At 48.6% G+C, this 19,803-nt stretch overlaps 1 protein-coding gene across 1 annotated transcript in view; it reads left to right on the top strand.

The window, feature by feature from the left end:
• Positions 1-2,066: 2,066 nt before the first annotated feature.
• The window catches only part of plcb4a (phospholipase C, beta 4a), a 600,847-nt gene continuing 583,110 nt past the window's right edge, over positions 2,067-19,803 (top strand). The window contains exon 1 of the mRNA XM_070889861.1: positions 2,067-2,626. The gene's annotated coding sequence lies outside the window, so the exon portion shown is untranslated. The remainder of the gene's footprint in view (positions 2,627-19,803) is intronic.

Raw genomic sequence — 19,803 nt, 5'->3', positions numbered from 1 at the left:
TGCAACACGTGTGCTCAGCTGGGCAACGCACCCAGGGAAGCCCCCCTTAGCCCCTGGTCCTGGCTCGCCAAGCCATGGTCACGCATCCATGTGTACTACGCAGGTCCTTTCATGGGAAAAAATGTTTTGGTTGTGGTAGATGCCTACTCCAAATGGATTGAGTGTGACATTTTAAATTCAAGCACATCCTCTGCCACGGTAGAAAGTCTACGGGCAATGTTCGCCGCCCATGGTCTGCTGGATGTCTTGGTCAGCGACGATGGCTCGTGCTTCACAAGCACTGAATTCTAGGACTTCATGGCAGGCAACGGAATCAACCAAGTCAGCACGGCACCGTTGAAGCCGGCCTCAAACGGCCAGGCAGAACGAGCAGTGCAGATAATCAAACAGGGGATGCTCAGAATCCAAGGGGGTTCCCTACAAAGCTGCTTATCATGCCTCCCTGTTGGCCAATAGATCCTGACCACACTCGCTCACAGGGGTTCCACCCGCAGAACTGCTAATGAAAAAGACGCTCAAAACCAGGTTATCCCTTATACACTCTACTATGAAAGAAATTGTTGAGAGCAGGCGTCAGTCACAATGTGAATACCATGACAGGAATGCGAGGGCACGATGTATTGATGTCAATGACCCTGTTTTCGTCCTTAAATACGCTGCAGGGCCCAAATGGCTTGCAGGCACTGTGATTGCCAAAGAGGGGAATAGGGTTTTGGTAGTTAAACTTACCAATGGACAAATCTGCCGCAAACATGTGGATCAAACTAAAAGGAGGTTCAGCAACCCCATAGAAAAAGGAGGAAGAACACGACGTAGAATTTACTCCACCACAGGTGACCAAACACCGGAACCAAGTGGAGGAGAGCCCAGTCACTGTGGGCAATCCGGACAGGCCTGAGGCACCGCAAACAGCAGACATTCAGGCCAGCGCCCAACAACCGGAGCCCCAACTCAGGCACTCTACAAGGGAGTGTGAACCACCAGAGAGACTTAACCTGTGATCCCAATAGACTTTGGGGGGGGGGGGGGGTGAGGTGATGTCATGTATTCAACTATCATTGTAACCCATGTATAAGCTGACCTAAGTTGTACACCTTGAGAACATTGACCACAAGGGGGTGAACTTGTGGGAGACACTCCTAACCTGGACTTTCAGGTAGAAAAGGGGAAGCTCCAGCCACCTTCATCACTTGAGGTCTCGGTAATAAAGGTAACTGGTCACAGAGTGACCTTCTCTCAAATAATGGCCTCGTGTACATTTATACTGTATAGTAAGGACTTATCAGACATGATGGGCCGAACTGGCCTCCTTCCGTGCTGTAAACTTCTATGATCATAGGCATAAATTCAGGGTTGTTTCTAAGTTGTTGCTCACTTTTTGAGTTGCCACCCCTTTTCAGCTTTTCTGAAGCAACTGATCAGCTCGTGCCCTATTTTTAGGTTGGCATGTTTAAATTCTCCTCAAACACTGACAACTTAAACAGCACTGTTTTATAAACGCAGAATGCATTGACATTTTTGTGTTACGATGATACGAGGCACATTAGAAAACAGTGCGGTGCCATTTCCAATGGACAGTCTTTTGGTGCGAACATTAAGGCGTTTGAAACAATCAGGTTAACGTCTGCCTTAAAATGATGCTGGTTCAACGCGCACCAAAACATTGTCCTTAGGAACATTTCTCTCACATCACAAACCTTTGGTACTCCCTTATTTTCCAAAATGGAGCAGAAACCCCTTATCCCTCCAATAAGTTTACAAAAAATGCATTTCTTTTCAACATTAGGCAATAACGGACTAGGAAGAGAACAGACTAAATCATAAGAAACAGGATATTCGGTTTAAGTGGTGCAATACTTATTTGCAACACAAGGAAAGCAACAGAACGCTGATCGCACATGACGGTCCTGAATCCACAACGATACTGATTTTTTTTAATGTATTCAAGACATGACGTACGTATTTCCCAGTAAGAGTGGTCACATGTCATTTGAGGGGACTGTCCAATTGGCTTTCCTTTACTTCCCATCTCTGACTGCAGGGTTCCCACCGACTGGAGGATTTACAGTGAGAATTAATTAACCTTGGGCGTGCACGCGCATCCTGCACAGTATTCTCTTCATCTTTAGTGCATGCTTTGCCCCCACCCTGCCTCCCTGGTCCTGTCCCCGTGGCGCGTGCATCCTGAGTGAAGTGAGGCTTGCTTTGCACTGGGATCGTAGGCTGGGAGCCCGGCGCGGCTGTGGAACCTTAGCCCGGGAGTGGAACGTGGCGGAGCGGAGTGAAGCAAAGCGCGTGCTCCGGGTCCGGACCGACCGGCAGGACAGCAGCAGGCGCTTTCTCTCTCTCTCTCTCCAGCAAATCTTGACACATTTGCAGCGGAGAGGGGAGCGAGTGATTTTGTTTTCCTTCTTCATTTTTTTTCTGTTGTTGGTTTTGGTTATATATATACATAAACAGTCTCTTGTGTGAGGTTTCACGGGAACTACAGTCTCCCACCCCCATGATTAGGGGAGACTCGAGATTGAAGACAGTTGAACTGGACAAACCCTTATCGCCACAGCAACCACCACACATCCACCGAGCACTGGAGAGAGTCCGCCCACATCTTCTCTTCCTGTCTGATGTAAGGAATTACTTTTTTATGTACATATGCATGCATGTATTCCTCCCCCCTTCCTGACGCGGTGTCATTTGAAGCTGTTTAATGACAAAGCAGTGGTTGCGGGCTGGGTGTGCGTCCGTGCTTATTTCTGAGTGAATTCTGCTGAACTGAATGCAAACACGAGAACAGCGCTGTTTTGACAGGTAGGAAGACAGCTCCCCGTCACTGACAGGGCAGGAGCCGGCCACGGGAACCACCGAATCTTGTTCTTCCAAACTGTACCAATATTTGTGTTGTTGCTCTCGCTGTCGAGGGCAGTAAAAGTGCAGCAGACACCATACGGTGTTAGATTGATTTTACGTTGTGACAAAGTAAAAAGATTCCAATCGTTCTCTCGTAATGTTTTTTTTTATTGTTGCACGGAAATGTTTGCAATAATTAGCACGCACACGTTTCACGAAGCACACCAAAAGTGTCACAGGCTGTTTTGAGAGGACCTCTTTGGGAGATAATGGAGCGAACTTGCTGCAAAATGGTTGGTTTCAGTATAGGTTAGATGGTACAATAGATTTAAAAGAAGCCGGTCTGCACAGTCATCTTAGACAGGGAAACCCTATTAAGTTTACGTTACAAGCAATATTTTGGTTTTCGACTTGGATTGTGCAAGCCCACGCTTGATGTTGATACAATTTTGTACTGACAAAGGATACGAATTGATTTTGCCTGCCTTTACCCCAACCTCCGTAGCAGTGTTTTTAAACCACTGTTGCTTAAAATCTGTGTATTCTCCAATATTTCATTCCCTAGCCAAAGTTAGCGCTATTTGGAATGTGTTTTTGTTTGAGAATTTTACATGATTAAAATAGAGAGTAAGATTGTGGCAATTTCATCTTTAAATATTCTTTGAAATATTATTTGTAGAATTAATATTTAAAGTAACTTACAATGTTCGTGAAAAAATGTGCACTTTGCTTTTTTGATATAAAATTCATCTAAATTCAAAAGTTCTGAGAAAGCAGTTTGCCGTAGAAACATGCGCAGTTTATATTGAGTGCAAAAGCAATTCTGCAAGTTTTTCTGTGTATATGCCCAGTGATACTTCCATTAGTTTGGTGAGCTACAATAGTATAATGGTTCTATTTTCTTTTGGAGTAATGTATCAAGTCCAAGAAGTGTGAAATATTCTTCTCCAACGTAACCATTTTGTAAAAACAGTTTTTCATGCCAAAGTATATGTTGGGATTGTATAAAATAATGTGAGATTGTTCAAAAAATATAACGAACATTTGTTGAATGTTTTCCGTGACATAACATAAAGGGACTTTGAAACATGTACTATAAAAACAAGTTTGAGTTGATGTTTTTATTAAACGGAAGCAGCTTTTATAATAATGGAAAATTTCACAAGCTATTGAAATGTAATATTGTCTAAACACCCTTTTTTCAGGTTTGCCTTCAGAGCAGTTATCAATGTAAAGTTTGTGCCCATACATATGTCATTAAAACTATTTGTGATGGTGGGCACAATTAAAATCAATTTACTTTTGGATGTTTTATGGACGTATTTTAATTTGTGAGAGCAAGTCAAACAGTTGGCAATTCTATATTTTAAAAAACATCCTGATTTCAGTTAAGCTACCATTCCAAACCAAAATTAAGATATTAATAATTAGAGCGAGTAAATAAATACTAATGTAAATATTACTTCCCTTGCCGCCCAATTTAATACACATTACAAGTAAAAGGAAGTTTAAACTGCTAAGTGATTTTGGGTACAATTAAAAGTCTATTTATAGTCAAAAAGAATGCTAGTGAACCAGTTTACTTACTGTGTACTAGATCTGCACACTGACTGACTGCACTAATTACACTTTTTAATGTTCAGTTTATTTAGAAAATACATAAGAGTTAAATTTAAATAAATGTTGAACAGAAAATATTAAAGCAGCTTTGTAGCAGGTGTTTTTTTTACTCAGTAAATAATAGTGTAGATCGGCATGAACACTTTCAGGCCCTCTGTCTGATTGTACTATTTGTATCATGCTCCAGAGACGACGTACAATTATAGTAGCATTCTGCTGTATTTATTACTATTTACTGTAATGAATTGAGTTAATTATAAATTTAACCCACCGCCCCCACCCCTCCCTCTCTTCTCCCAGCCCTCCCTCTCTTCTCCCACCCTCTCCCTCTCTCTCTTCCCTCACCCCCTTTATCTAACTTCCCCCACCTCTCTCTCTCTCTTCCACCACCCCTCTGTTCCCCTATCCCTCTCTCTCTCCCTCTTCCCCCACCCCTCTCTCTTATCCCCCAATCTCCTCTCTCTACCTCACCCCTCTCTCTTCCCACAACCCTCCCTCCCCTACATCTCTCTTTTTCTTCCCCCACCACTCTCTCTCTCTCTTCCCTGCCCCTCTCTCTCTCTTCCCCCAAAACCACTCCTCTCTTCCCCACCCCTCTCTCTCTCTCTTCCCCACCCCTCTCTCTCTCTTCCCCACCCCTCTCTCTCTCTTCCCCACCCCTCTCTCTTCCCCACCCCTCTCTCTTTCTTCCCCACCCCTCTCTCTCTCTTCCCCACCCCTCTCTCTCTCTTCCCCACCCCTCTCTCTTCCCCACCCCTCTCTCTCTCTTCCCCACCCCTCTCTCTCTCTTCCCCACCCCTCTCTCTCTCTTCCCCACCCCTCTCTCTCTCTTCCCCACCCCTCTCTCTCTCTCCCCCACCCCTCTCTCTCTCTCTCTCCCCACCCCTCTCTCTCTCTTCCCCACCCCTCTCTCTCTCTCTTCCCCACCCCTCTCTCTCTCTCTTCCCCACCCCTCTCTCTCTCTTCCCCACCCCTCTCTCTCTCTTCCCCACCCCTCTCTCTCTCTTCCCCACCCCTCTCTCTCTCTTCCCCACCCCTCTCTCTCTCTTCCCCATCCCTCTCTCTCTCTTCCCCACCCCTCTCTCTCTCTTCCCCACCCCTCTCTCTCCCCCATCCCTCTCTCTCTCTTCCCCACCCCTCTCTCTCTCTTCCCCACCCCTCTCTCTCTCTTCCCCACCCCTCTCTCTCTCTTCCCCACCCCTCTCTCTCTCTTCCCCACCCCTCTCTCTCTCTTCCCCACCCCTCTCTCTTCCAGTAGAGTGGATAAGGGAGAACCAGTTGATGTGGTATATTTGGACTTTCAGAAGGTGTTCGACAAGGTCCCACACAAGAGATTGATGTGCAAAGTTAGAGCACATGGGATTGGGGGTAGTGTACTGACATGGATTGAGAACTGGTTGTCAGACAGGAAGCAAAGAGTAGGAGTAAATGGGTACTTTTTGGAATGGCAGGCAGTGACTAGTGGGGTACCGCAAGGTTCTGTGCTGGGGCCCCAGCTGCTTACACTGTACATTAATGATTTAGACGAGGGGATTAAATGTAGTATCTCCAAATTTGCGGATGACACTAAGTTGGGTGGCAGTGTGAGCTGCGAGGAGGATGCTGTGAGGCTGCAGAGCGACTTGGATAGGTTAGGTGAGTGGGCAAATGCATGGCAGATGAAGTATAATGTGGATAAATGTGAGGTTATCCACTTTGGTGGTAAAAACAGAGAGACAGACTATTATCTGAATGGTGACAGATTAGGAAAAGGGGAGGTGCAAAGAGACCTGGGTGTCATGGTACATCAGTCATTGAAGGTTGGCATGCAGGTGCAGCAGGTGGTTAAGAAAGCAAATGGCATGTTGGCCTTCATAGCAAGGGGATTTGAGTACAGGGGCAGGGAGGTGTTGCTACAGTTGTACAGGGCATTGGTGAGGCCACACCTGGAGTATTGTGTACAGTTTTGGTCTCCTAACCTGAGGAAGGACATTCTTGCTATTGAGGGAGTGCAGCGAAGGTTCACCAGACTGATTCCCGGGATGGCGGGACTGACCTATCAAGAAAGACTGGATCGACTGGGCTTGTATTCACTGGAGTTCAGAAGAATGAGAGGGGACCTCATAGAAACATTTAAAATTCTGACAGGGTTAGACAGGTTAGATGCAGGAATAATGTTCCTGATGTTGGGGAAGTCCAGAACCAGAGGTCACAGTCTAAGGATAAGGGGTAAGCCATTTAGGACCGAGATGCGGAGGAACTTCTTCACCCAGAGAGTGGTGAACCTGTGGAATTCTCTACCACAGAAAGTTGTTGAGGCCAATTCACTAAATATATTCAAAAAGGAGTTAGATGAGGTCCTTACTACTAGGGGGATCAAGGGGTATGGCGAGAAAGCAGGAATGGGGTACTGAAGTTGAATGTTCAGCCATGAACTCATTGAATGGCGGTGCAGGCTAGAAGGGCCGAATGGCCTACTCCTGCACCTATTTTCTATGTTTCTATGTTTTCCCACCCCTCTCTCTCTCTTCCCCACCCCTCCCTCTCTCTTCCCCACCCCTCCCTCTCTCTTCCCCACCCCTCCCTCTCTCTTCCCCACCCCTCCCTCTCTCTTCCCCACCCCCTCCCTCTCTCTTCCCCACCCCTCCCTCTCTCTTCCCCACCCCTCTCTCTCTCTTCCCCACCCCTCCCTCTCACTTCCCCACCCTTCCCTCTCTCTTCCCCACCCCTCCCTCTCTCTTCCCCACCCCTCCCTCTCTCTTCCCCCACCCCTCCTCTCTCTTCCCCACCCCTCCCTCTCTCTTCCCCACCCCTCCCTCTCTCTTCCCCACCCCTCCCTCTCTCTTCCCCACCCCTCCCTCTCTCTTCCCCACCCCTCCCTCTCTCTTCCCCACCCCTCCCTCTCTCTTCCCCACCCCTCCCTCTCTCTTCCCCACCCTCCCTTTCTCTTCCCCACCCCTCCCCTCTCTTCCCCACCCCTCCCTCTCTCTTCCCCACCCCTCCCTCTCTCTCCCCCACGCTTCCTCTGTCCCCCAACCCCCCTCTCTGTCCCCCAACCCCCCAACTCTCTCCCCCACCCCCCCATCTCTCTCCCCCACCCCCCCATCTCCTCCCCCACCCCCATCTCTCTCCCCCCCACCCCCCCTCTCTCTCCCCCACCCCCTCTCTCTTCCCCCTCCCCCCTCTCTCCCCCCTCCCCCCCTCTCTCTCCCCCTCCACCACCCTCTGTCCCCCACCCCCCGCTTTCTCCCCCACCCCCCCTCTCTTCCCCCCCCCCACCCCCCCCTCTCTCCCCCCCACCCCCCTCTCTCCCCCCCCCCCCCCCTCTCTCCCCCACCCCCCCTCTCTCTCCCCCACCCCCCCCTCTCTCTCCCCCACCCCCCCCTCTCTCTCCCCCACCCCCCCCTCTCTCTCCCCCACCCCCCCCTCTCTCTCCCCCCACCCCCCCTCTCTCTCTCCCCCCCACCCCCCCCTCTCCCCCTCCCCCCTCTCCCCCCTCCCCCCTCTCTCCCCCTCCCCCACCCTCTGTCCCCCCCCCCCCGCTTTCTCCCCCCCACCCCCCCTCTCTCTCCCCCACCCCCCCTCTCTCTCCCCCACCCCCCTCTCTCTCCCCCACCCCCCCCTCTCTCTCCCCCACCCCCCCTCTATCTCCCTCACCCCCCCCTCTCTCTCCCCACCCCCCCTCTCTCTCCCCCACCCCCCTCTCTCTCCCCCACCCCCCCTCGCTCTCCCCCACCCCCCCTCTCTCCCCCCCCCCCCCTCTCTCTCCCCCACCCCCCCTCTCTCCCCCCCCCCCCCTCACCCCCTCTCTCTCCCCCACCCCCCCTCTCCCCCACCCCCGCTCTCTCCCCCTCCCCCCTCTCTCCCCCCTCCCCCCACCCTCTGTCCCCCACCTCCCCCTCTCTCTCCCCCCACCTCCCCCTCTCTCCCCCCTCTCCTCCCCCCCTCCCCCCTCTATCTCTCTCTTCCACCACCCCTCTTCCCCACCCTCCTCTTTATCTTTCTCTCTCTCTCCCCCAGCCCCCTTCCTCTCTCTCCCCCAGCCCTCTCTCTGCCTCTTCCCCATCCCTCTCTCATCCCTAACGTCCTTTCTCTCTCTACCCCACCCCTCTCTCTTCCCACAACCCTCTCTTCCCCCCACATCTCTTTCTCTCTTTCTCTTCTCCCCACATCTCTCTCTCTCTCTCTTTCTCTTTCCCCACCCCATATCTCTCTCTCTTCTCCTACCCCCACCCTCTCTCTCTTTCTCTTCCTCCACCGTCTCTCTCTTCCCCCACCCTCTCTTTCTCTCCCCCACCATCTCTCTCTCTCTCTCTCTTCCTCCCACCCTCTCTCTCTTTCTCTTCCTCCCACCCTCTCTCTCTTTCTCTTCCTCCACCCTCTCTCTCTTTCTCTTCCCCCACCCTCTCTCTCTTTCTCTTCCCCCACCCTCCTCTCTTTCTCTTCCCCCACCCTCTCTCTCTTTCTCTTCCCCCACCCTCTCTCTCTTTCTCTTCCCCCACCCTCTCTCTCTTTCTCTTCCCCCCACCCTCTCTCTCTTTCTCTTCCCCCACCCTCTCTCTCTTTCTCTTCCCCACCCTCTCTCTCTTTCTCTTCCCCCACCCTCTCTCTCTTTCTCTTCCCCACCCTCTCTCTCTTTCTCTTACCCCACCCTCTCTCTCTTTCTCTTACCCCACCCTCTCTCTCCCCCCTCCGCTCCCACCCTCTCTCTCCCACTCCGCTCCCACCCTCCCTCTCCCCCTCCGCTCCCACCCCGCTCCCACCCTCTCTCTCCCCCTCCACTCCCACCCTCTCTCTCCCCCTCCGCTCCCATCGTCTCCCCCTCCGCTCCCACCCTCTCTCTCCCCCTCCGCTCCCACCCTCTCTCTCCCCCTCCGCTCCCACCCTCTCTCTCTCCCTCCGCTCCCACCCTCTCTCTCCCCCTCCGCTCCCACCCTCTCTCTCCCCTCCGCTCCCACCCTCTCTCTCCCCCTCCGCTCCCACCCTCTCTCTCCCCCTCCGCTCCCCCCTCTCTCTCCCCCTCCGCTCCCCACCCTCTCTCTCCCCCTCCGCTCCCACCCTCTCTCTCCCCCTCCGCTCCCACCCTCTCTCTCCCCCTCCGCTCCCACCCTCTCTCTCCCCCTCCGCTCCCACCCTCTCACTCCCCCTCCGCTCCCACCCTCTCACTCCCCCTCCGCTCCCACCCTCTCTCTCCCCCTCCGCTCCCACCCTCTCTCTCCCCCTCCGCTCCCACCCTCTCTCTCCCCCTCCGCTCCCACCCTCTCTCCCCTCCGCTCCCACCCTCTCTCCCCCTCCGCTCCCACCCTCTCTCCCCCTCCGCTCCCACCCTCTCTCCCCCTCCGCTCCCACCCTCTCTCCCCCTCCGCTCCCACCCTCTCTCCCCCTCCGCTCCCACCCTCTCTCCCCCTCCGCTCCCACCCTCTCTCCCCCTCCGCTCCCACCCTCTCTCCCCCCTCCGCTCCCACCCTCTCTCTCCCCCCTCCGCTCCCACCCTCTCTCTCCCCCTCCGCTCCCACTCTCTCTCTCTCCCCCCGCTCCCACCCTCTCTCTCTCTCTCCCCTCCGCTCCCACCCTCTCTCTCTCTCTCTCCCCTCCGCTCCCACCCTCTCTCTCTCTCCCCCTCCGCTCCCACCCTCTCTCTCTCTCCCCCTCCGCTCCCACCCTCTCTCTCTCTCCCCCTCCGCTCCCACCCTCTCTCTCTCTCCCCCCTCCGCTCCCACCCTCTCTCTCTCTCCCCCTCCGCTCCCACCCTCTCTCTCTCTCCCCCCTCCGCTCCCACCCTCTCTCTCTCTCCCCCCTCCGCTCCCACCCTCTCTCTCTCTCCCCCCTCCGCTCCCACCCTCTCTCTCTCTCCCCTCCTTCCTCCCACCCTCTCTCTCTCTCCCACCCTTCCCTCCCACCCTCTCTCTCTCTCCCCCTTCCCTCCCACCCTCTCTCTCTTCCCCCCCTTCCCTCCCACCCTCTCTCTCTCCCCCCCTTCCCTCCCACCCTCTCTCTCTTCCCCCCCTTCCCTCCCACCCTCTCTCTTCCCCCCCCTTCCCTCCCACCCTCTCTCTCCCCCCCCTTCCCTCCCACCCTCTCTCTTCCCCCCCTTCCCTCCCACCCTCTCTCTCCCCCCCCTTCCCTCCCACCCTCTCTCTCCCCCCCCTTCCCTCCCACCTTCTCTCTCCCCCCCTTCCCTCCCACCTTCTCTCTTTCCCCCCCCTTCCCTCCCACCTTCTCTCTTCCCCCCTTCCCTCCCACCGTCTCTTCATCCAACCCTTTCTCTATCTCTTCCCCCACATCTCTCTCTCTCTCTCTCTCCCCCACATCCCTCTTTCTCTCTCTCTCTCTTCCCCCACATCTCTCTCTCTCTCTTTTTCTCTCTCTCTTCCCCCACATTTCTCTCTCTCACTCTCGCTTCCCCCACATCTCTCTCTTTTTCTCTCTCGCTTCTCCCACATCTCTCTCTCTCTCTCTCTCTCTCTCTCTCTGCTTCTCCCACATCTCTCTCTCTCTCTCTCGCTTCCCCCACATTTCTCTCGCTTCCCCCACGTCTCTCTCTCTCGCTTCCCCCACATCTCTCTCTCTCTCTCTCTCTCTCTCGCTTCCCCCACATCTCTCTCTCTCTCGCTTCCCCCACATCTCTCTCTCTCTCTCGCTTCCCCCACATCTCTCTCTCTCTCTCTCTCGCTTCCCCCACATCTCTCTCTCTCTCTCTCTCTCTCGCTTCCCCCACATCTCTCTCTCTCTCTCTCTCTCTCTCTCGCTTCCCCCACATCTCTCTCTCTCTCTCTCTCGCTTCCCCCACATCTCTCTCTCTCTCCCTTTCTCTCACTTCCCCCACATCTCTCTCTCTCTCTCTCGCTTCCCCCACATCTCTCTCTCTCTCTCTCTCTCTCTCTCTTGCTTCCCCCACATCTCTCTCGCTCTCTCTCTCTCTCTCTCGCTTCCCCCACATCTCTCTCTCTCTCTCTCTCGCTCGCTTCCCCCACATCTCTCTCTCTCTCTCTCGCTTCCCCCACATCTCTCTCTCTCTCTCTCTCGCTTCCCCCACATCTTTCTCTCTCTCTCTCTCTCTCTCGCTTCCCCCACATCTCTCTCTCTCGCTCTCTCTTCCCCCACATCTCTCTCTCTCTCGCTTCCCCCACATCTCTTCCCCCTTCCCCGCTCTCTCTCGCTTCCCCCACATCTCTCTCTCTCTCTCTCTCTCTCGCTTCCCCCACATCTCTTCCCCCTTCCCCGCTCTCTCTCCCTTCCCCCACATCTCTTACCCCTTCCCCGCTCCTTTCTTGCACCACTCCTCCCTCCCTCTTTCCCCCGCCCCTCTCTCCCTCTCTCTTTCCCCCCACCCCTCCCTCTCGCTTTCCCCTGCCCCCCTCTTTTTAAATGTTGCATATATATTTATCTAAAAATCTTTTCAAAAGTGGTTTCAGTGTTGTTCATAACTGCTAAAAAATTAATTGAAAAGGTTTAGAATTAAAACAACTTTACAGATTTAATTATCGTGTCAATATGATTTTGTTTCGTTGTGCAATGAATCACCTGATTAGTGAAATGTGACTGTTCAAAGTAACTGCTGTAAATTGTCATGAAGGATGAGTTCAAGTATAATTGCTGAACCTGATTGACACAGCAAGGAATGATGTCATTATTATTTGTACCTCATTATCATTGCCTGAACCCTGATTCATCTTGTTCTCTAATAGGTAGACCAATTGCTATGTTTCAAACATATTCATGGTGATCATAGGACACGTTGGGCTGGATTTTTGGTTTTCGGCTTTTTACGCCAAAATTACCGTTTTCGCTGCGCTACCGTTTTTAGGCCTAACATTCAGCCTTTACGTCTGCACCATTGGTAAAGCTGGCGTTGCACGAGGATTCGCGACGCAAACCGCGAGTTTCAGCAACATTAGTCCGGAGCCAGTAGCGCTGCAAGAGAGGCCTTTGGAGGGGGGAAAACAAAAAAAAATTGCAAAGAAAATTCACAAAACACTCAAAAAAAAAAACCCTTACCTACATAATCGCTGAAAAATAATTTTAAAATAAAAACTTTAACTTACCTTTTTGCAGGTCTTCATACTTACTGCTGCTGGCAGGGCTACACCGACAGGTTTGACCCTGTCGGTATTCTGGGTGCGGTGTATGGGTCGGTAGTGTGCCGAAAGTGCAACGCAAATGCAATCTACATCATTGCATGTCGGCGCACCTCTCCCCGGTGGTATGTGGAAACGTCGCCGCAAAGAGGTCACCGACAATCCCGCTGACCGGGTTTTTGCCGTGGAGGGTCAAATGGTGGCGAAAACCCGGTCGCAAAGTCGGCGAAAATCCAGCCCTTCATCTACTACTTTACTTATTCATGGTCAAATTATTTAAAGCAAAGTACTCAATCAAATTAAACAAATCAGCTTTCAATGAAACTGTCCATATAACAGTGAATGCATCAAAGGAAGCCTGCTTATTTACAAACCTCAATCTTCATCAATATTTGTTTTAAGCAATCCACTTGCTGGTTTCCTTTTGTTCATTAGCTGACATGCATAACATTTCTTGCATTGATTTAGTACTTTATTTATTGTTTCAATTGCAGAAGATATTTTTGGCTGAAACTGTTTTTCAGCTTTTAATGACATTTGTAAATGCTATTTTATAATTTGACTTCATGGCATGTAAAATTGACCTGATTGATATTGGTGTTAATAATGTTGTCACGATATATTTAAATTTTTTTATTTTTTGGGATTGTCTAAAATAGCATTGAAAAACTGAAGTGATTTTGCACCTACAGTGTATAGGCTTTTGGCCAAAAGATTCTTGGAGTTTATATCTTGATGTCTACTTTCCAATTTATGAAAAACATGTATAATCTAAATGAGTGTCCAGCTTTAGGTGTCCCCGTTTCACTTCGCGTCAGTTTCACCACCTTGTCTCTGATTAAGTTCAAAACCAGCTAGTCAAGTATCTTTTGGAAAATTAAAGGAATCCTTGTATCGAAAGGAAAAAAAATTGTATTTATATACCTGTAGTTCCTTTCACGACCCCAGGACATGCAACAGCCAATGAAGTACTCAACGAAGTAGTCACCGTTGTAATGTAGGAAACGCGGCAATTTGCTCACAGCAAACTCCCACAAATAGCAATGTGATAATGATCAGATCATTTGTTTTTTAGGGATGCTGATTGAGGGATAAATATTGGCCAGGACACCAGAGAGAACTCCCCTGCTCTTCTTCAACATAATGCTATGAGTTCTTTTAGGTCTTGAGAGAGCAGGCGAGACCTCGGTTTAACATCTCATCCGAAAGATGGCACCTCTGACTGCAGCACTCCCTCAGCACCGGAGTGTCAGCCTAGATTTTTATGCTCAAGTGTCTGGAGTGGAAATTGAATCTACAACTTCCTGACTCCGAGCCAAAAGTGCTACCAACTGAGCCACAGAAGAGATACATTTTTATTAAAGCTTCAATAAATGAAACTATAGAATAATGCAGAATAACTGGTTAATAAGTACTTTATCTTACTGAAGAGGTGATTTAGGTTTTATTTTAGTTGGATGAGAACCTTTATTGGAATTCAAGGTCTGTATTTTGGTTGGCAGTCCTTTTATCGAGAATAAGAAAGCTACATTGCCTTGACTTCTCTATATAACAGATAGCAGCAAGGTTTATTTTGTCAAAGCTGATGGTGTACATTTTTTTAATCAGATTTATTACTAGTAGTTGAGTCATAAGGTAATTTTATATTATCTTATTAAAAACATTTTTTTAGGGAAAGAAGGAATTTCTTTACAATGAGAATAGAAAAATAATTTAGATGCGGAACTGGTAAGCAATCGGCCATTTTATATTAGTTTGTAAATGTATGTGTAGTTCTACCTTGGAGCGTCTGCATGACTTTATGCTATAACCTCCTAAATTTGTTACATAAAGGACATTTTATGATTGGCTAGCTGTGGCAGGTCTGCTGTTATCAAATATCCTTTGTTCATGAGCAGTAAGGTATGATTTATTTTCTCTGAATGGAATAACACTTGGAACTCCCCTCAAATGAGAGATTCTGTTTATTCTATAGGTGTTTGGCTCCAGGTTGAACCTTAAGTGTGTTTTTAAATAAACTGACTCATTATGACTTCTTAAAATAATGCTGTTTGGATTAATAGTAGCAGCTGTAGCTAACGTACCCTAAACAGTTGAATTGCTTCTGTGCAAATTAGATATGTGCTTAAGAAGAGTCAATTGTACTTTAAATTGTCTCCTAAAACAAATAGCTCAAAAGGTAATAATGTTCAGACATGTATATATTTAAATTATATATTTGTTCCCATTAGATTGTTTTCTTTTTGTCCATTACTCTTGGGTATCTACCCTGGCTCCCAGCCCCATCTCTCACGTTTTGCATACCGTAGATGGGATTCTTGTCTAATTATTTTCCTTTTCTTCCTGAAGTGGAAGTTCAAGATCCACTCAACACCACTTGCTGATGTCGTGGCCAAGATAAGGAGCTTGTTGTGTGGGGAGTTGTATTTGTGTCCGATCATTGTCTGGCACTGCACTTTACTACACCAATATACGCTGCACTACCAGATATGTAAGGTTAGATTTTCTGATTTCTTGATTTGAGGCAGATCAGACATGAGAATCAGGAAATTGGGCAAGAAGGCTTTTGGTCTAATTTTTTGCCAAATTCTTGCACTCTGCAATCTTTTCCAAGTAGAGAATGTTTCTAGCACGTAAGGTTACTGCACGTAAGGTTATGTGAGAGTCTCATTTGAAAGTAGCGACGCAGGTTACTAAAGCCATAAAAGTAGCAAACCAAGCACTTGGGTTTTATTTCTAAAGGGATTGAACCTTGGTTAAATAACACATAGCGTACTGTGCAGTTTTGATCTCCATATTATAAAAAAGATAATGGGCCCAAGTTTCCACATCATTTGCGCCTGATTTTTAGGAGCAACTGGTGGAGAACGGACTATCTTAGAATTCGCAATTCTCCACATTTTTTTTTCTGCAGTTCTAGTCAGGTAGAACAGTTCTACTTTGGAACAGAATTTTTTCTTCAAAAGGGGGCGTGTCCGGCCACTGACGCCTGATTTGAAAGTTTCCACAGTGAAAATGTACTCCAAACTAAAGTAGAATGGAGCAAGTGAAGATTTTTGTAGAACTGAAAAAACCTGTTCTACACATTAAAAAATCAGGCGCAGGTTACAAATCAGGCGTCCAGAACGAGGTGGGGGGGGAGGGGGGGAAGGGAACTCATTAAATTCTACAATCAATCCTTATTTATACTTATACAAATATTATACAAATAAATCCAACCTGAATAAACATTGATAAGCAAAGAAAAGATTTCTTCTTCATTATCAACCACACAGCCTATTTTAGTGTCATCTGCAAACTTCTTATGATCCCAACATTCAAGTCCAAGTCATTGCTATATACCACAAAAAGCAAGGGACCTGTGGAACCTCAGTGGATACAGCCTTCCCGTGACAAAAATATCCATCAACCATTACCTTTTGCTTCCTGCCTCTGAGCCAATTTTGGATCCAACTTGCCACTTTGCCCTAGATCCCATGGACTTTTACTTTCATGACTAGACTGCCATGTGGGACTTTATCAAAAGCTTTGCTAAAATCCATGTACACTACATCATACGCACTACCCTCATCAACCCTCCTGGTTACCTCCTCGAAAAATTCAATCAAGTTAGACAATCACGACCTTCCCTTATCAAATTCATGCTAACTGTCCTTGATTAATCCATGTCTTTCCAAATGACGATTTATCCTTTCCCTGAGGATTTTTTCCAATAATTTTCCCACCACTGAGGTTAGGCTGACTGGCCTGTAATTACTCAGTCTATCTCTTTCACCCTTTTTAAACAAAGGTACAACATTAGCAGTCCTCCAGTCCTCTGGCACCACACCTGTAGTCAGAGACGTCTGGAAAATGATGGTCAGAGCCTCTGCTATTTCCTCTCTTGCTTCTCTTAACCGCCTGGGATACATTTCATCCGGGCCTGGGGATTTATTCACTTTCAAAGCTGCTAAGTCCCTTAATACTTCCTCTCTCTCTGTTTATCTCGTCTAATATTTCACACTCCTCCTCCCTCATTGCAAAGTCTGCATCGCCCCTGTCTTTTGTGAAAACAGATGCAAAGTATTCATTAAGAATCATACCTACGTCTTCTGCCTCCACAAGCAGATTTTCTTTATTGCCTCTAATAGGCCCCACTTTTTCTCTAGTTATCCTCTTGCTCTTAATGTATTTATAAAACCTCTTTGGGTTTTCCCTGATTTTATTTGCCAACATTCTTTCATGCTCTCTCTTTGCTTTCCTGATAGCTTTTTTAATTGCACCCCTTCACTTCTTATACTACTCTAGAGTTTCTGCAGTACAGGTATTGAATTCTCAGTATCTGTCATAAGCTTCCCTTTTTTGTTCTTTATCTTGCCCTGTATGTCCCTTGACATCCAGGGGGCTCTAGATTTGTTAGCCCCACCCTTTTTTTTTAAGGGAACATATTTGCTCTATACCCTCAGGATCTCCTCTTTGAATGCCTCCCATTGCTCTGACACTGATTTACCATCAAGTAACCGTTTCCAGTCCATTTTGGCCAAATCGCATCTCAGTTCAGCAAAATTGGCTTTACCCCAATTTGAGAACTTTTTTCCTGATTCACCTTTGTTCTTTTCCATAACTACCCTAAATCTTACTGAATTATGATCACTAGCACCAAAATGCTATCCCTCTGATACCCCTTCATTCCCCAAAACCAAGTTCAGAACTGCCCTATCCCTTGTTACATATTGTCTAAAGAAGTTCTCCTGAATGCATTTTAGGAATTCCACACCCTCTGTACCATTCACACCACTTTTTCCCCAGTTAATATTAGGGTAGTTGAAATCTCCCACTATTACAGCTCTATAGTTTTTGCACTCCGCAGCAATTTGCCCGCATATTTGTTCTTCTAACTCCCTCTGACTGACTGTTTGGGAGTCCCTGCAGAAGAATGGAAAGGTGAAACAGGATCCTGCGCCTGCTTTCACTAGCTGTAACATTTTTGTCCGTAATTCCTGGGCAGTTGGTGGGCAATTAGCCCAACTTTGCGCCAGCAATGAGTATTTCCCCATCGGTTGTAAATTGACACATCGCAATTTCGGGATTTAGCGCGTGCGTAAGTGCAATGCGAAAATCCCAAACCTGCGGTCAATTTTAAAGATTCTCAGAATACGCCGTCATACCCATTGCAAAATCTGCCTCAACACTTTTTTTTAAACCCTCCCCACATCTGAGTATCTCAATTTCAAAGATGTTTGTTTCAGCAACTGGGTGAGCTTGTTTCAAAATAGACACACTGTCAGTGAGTGTTTTTCTTGTTCAATATGGGACTGCGCAGTCATTTCTTGTCTATGCCTGTTAATGTTTATGGAACCATAGCCTGCTATGTGACTGGGGATAAATGAGAGATGGTCTAAAAATGAACACCCCTAATATACTGGCTTTGGTCTGTGATCCCCTCCCTTGATCATCATCTATAAACATAGGGACCACACTGCAGAATGACTTGCTTCCACAGGATGGGAAGCAGACTGCAGTATGACCTGATTCCGCAGTGATGGGGACCAGATTTCCTATGATTAGCTCCCTCTCTCCTGATCTTAACACACTTAAACTGTTCCGATATTGGAGACATTTACTGCAGTGCAGTGGCACCAAGATCAGTTCAAGCTGCAGTTGCCAGTTAGAAATAGTAACATCTGAAAATGTTTACATTTTGAAGTCTTTTTAAAAAAATCCATAAATGCATGATTTTATATGAAAAAGAAATTCTCCAAAACTAACATTGAGCTTCTGCTTGGTCCAGTCTTAACTTAATGTCATCAAGTTAAATGGAACAAAATAGAATAGACTGCTCGGTCCTGGTAAAGTTCAGTCTAGAATGGCTAAGATCTATGCAAATCTAAGCAAAGATGTCATATGCTGACTGCACATCATTTTTTCGGGTGGCTGATTTTCTTTTGATAATTCACAGCTCCCAGTGAGGGGGATCTACTCTTAATGGAGGAGGAAGGTGAAAAATCACACTGTGCATGAATTTTAAAATAATAGTGCCACATAAAGGTAAATGTCGGTGGGAGTGAAAACTTTCATAGTCTTTAGAAATGTTTACAATATATCTTCACTTATTGGTAACATTGCCTGGGACTGAAGATTAGAAGGATGAAAGAAGTGGCAAGCAAAAACAAAGTGAAATGAAATCCAACGTGGAGGGATGATGATCATCATCATAGCCAGTCCCTTGGAGTCGAGGATGACTTGCTTCCACACTAAAAATTAGTTCTCAGGTGACTAAAGAGTCCAATGCGAGACCTACAATCTCTGTCACAGGTTGGGCAGACGATGGTTGGAAGAACGGGTGGGTGGGGTGCCTGGATTGCCACGCGCTCCTTCTGCTGTCAACGCTTGGCTTCAGTTTGCTCCCGGCGAAGAGACTCTGTGTTCGGCGCCTTCCCGGATGCTTTTCCTCAACTTTGGGCGGTCTGGGGCCAGGAATTCTCAGGTGTCGATGGGGATGTTGCACTTTTTCAAGGAGGCTTTGAGGGTGTCCTTGAAGCGTTTCCTCTGCCCACCTGGGACTCGCTTGCCATGTCGGAGCTCCGAGTAGAGCGCTTGTTTTGGGAGTCTCATGTCAGGCATGCGGATGGTGTGGCCCGTCCAGCGGAGCTGATTGAGCATGATCAATACTTCAGTGCTGGGGATGTTGGCCTGAGCGAGAACATTGACATTGGTGCACCTATCCTGCCAATGGATTTGCAGGATCTTGCAGAGGCAACGTTGGTGGTACTTCTCCAGCGTTTTGAGGTGCCTGCTGTACATAGTCCATGTCTCTGAGCCATATAGCTGGGCGGGTATCACCACTACTCTGCAGACCATGAGCTTGGTGCCGGGTTTGAGGTCCTGGTCTTCAAGCACTCTCTTCCTCAGGCGACCGAAGGCTGCGCTGGCGCACTGAAGACGGTGTTAGACCTCGTCATCGATGTCTGGCCTTGTTGACAGTAGGCTCCCAAAGTATGAAAAATGGTCCACGTTGTCTACAAGGCCTCGTCGTGGATTTTGATAACCGGGGGGCAGTGCTGTGTGGCGGGGGCAGGTTAGGAGAGGATTTTTGCCATACGGATGTTTAGTGTAAGGCCCATGCGCTCGTACACCTCGGTGTAGGTGTTGGATGGCTTGGAGTTCGGCCTCCAAATGTGCCTAAAACTAGCATTCCATGATCAAAGTCATACAAAATGCAAGAAGGCATGCCATGGAAATCGGTAGACACCAAAATCGCTCTAGGTGTACCTGCTATTCTGCCACCAGCCACATTTGC

This window comes from Pristiophorus japonicus, chromosome 9 (genome assembly GCF_044704955.1).
Source record: "Pristiophorus japonicus isolate sPriJap1 chromosome 9, sPriJap1.hap1, whole genome shotgun sequence".
Classification (NCBI taxonomy): domain Eukaryota; kingdom Metazoa; phylum Chordata; class Chondrichthyes; family Pristiophoridae; genus Pristiophorus; species Pristiophorus japonicus.
The sequence above is the reverse complement of the archived record's forward strand: the minus strand, read 5'-3'. Positions and strand labels throughout refer to the sequence as shown.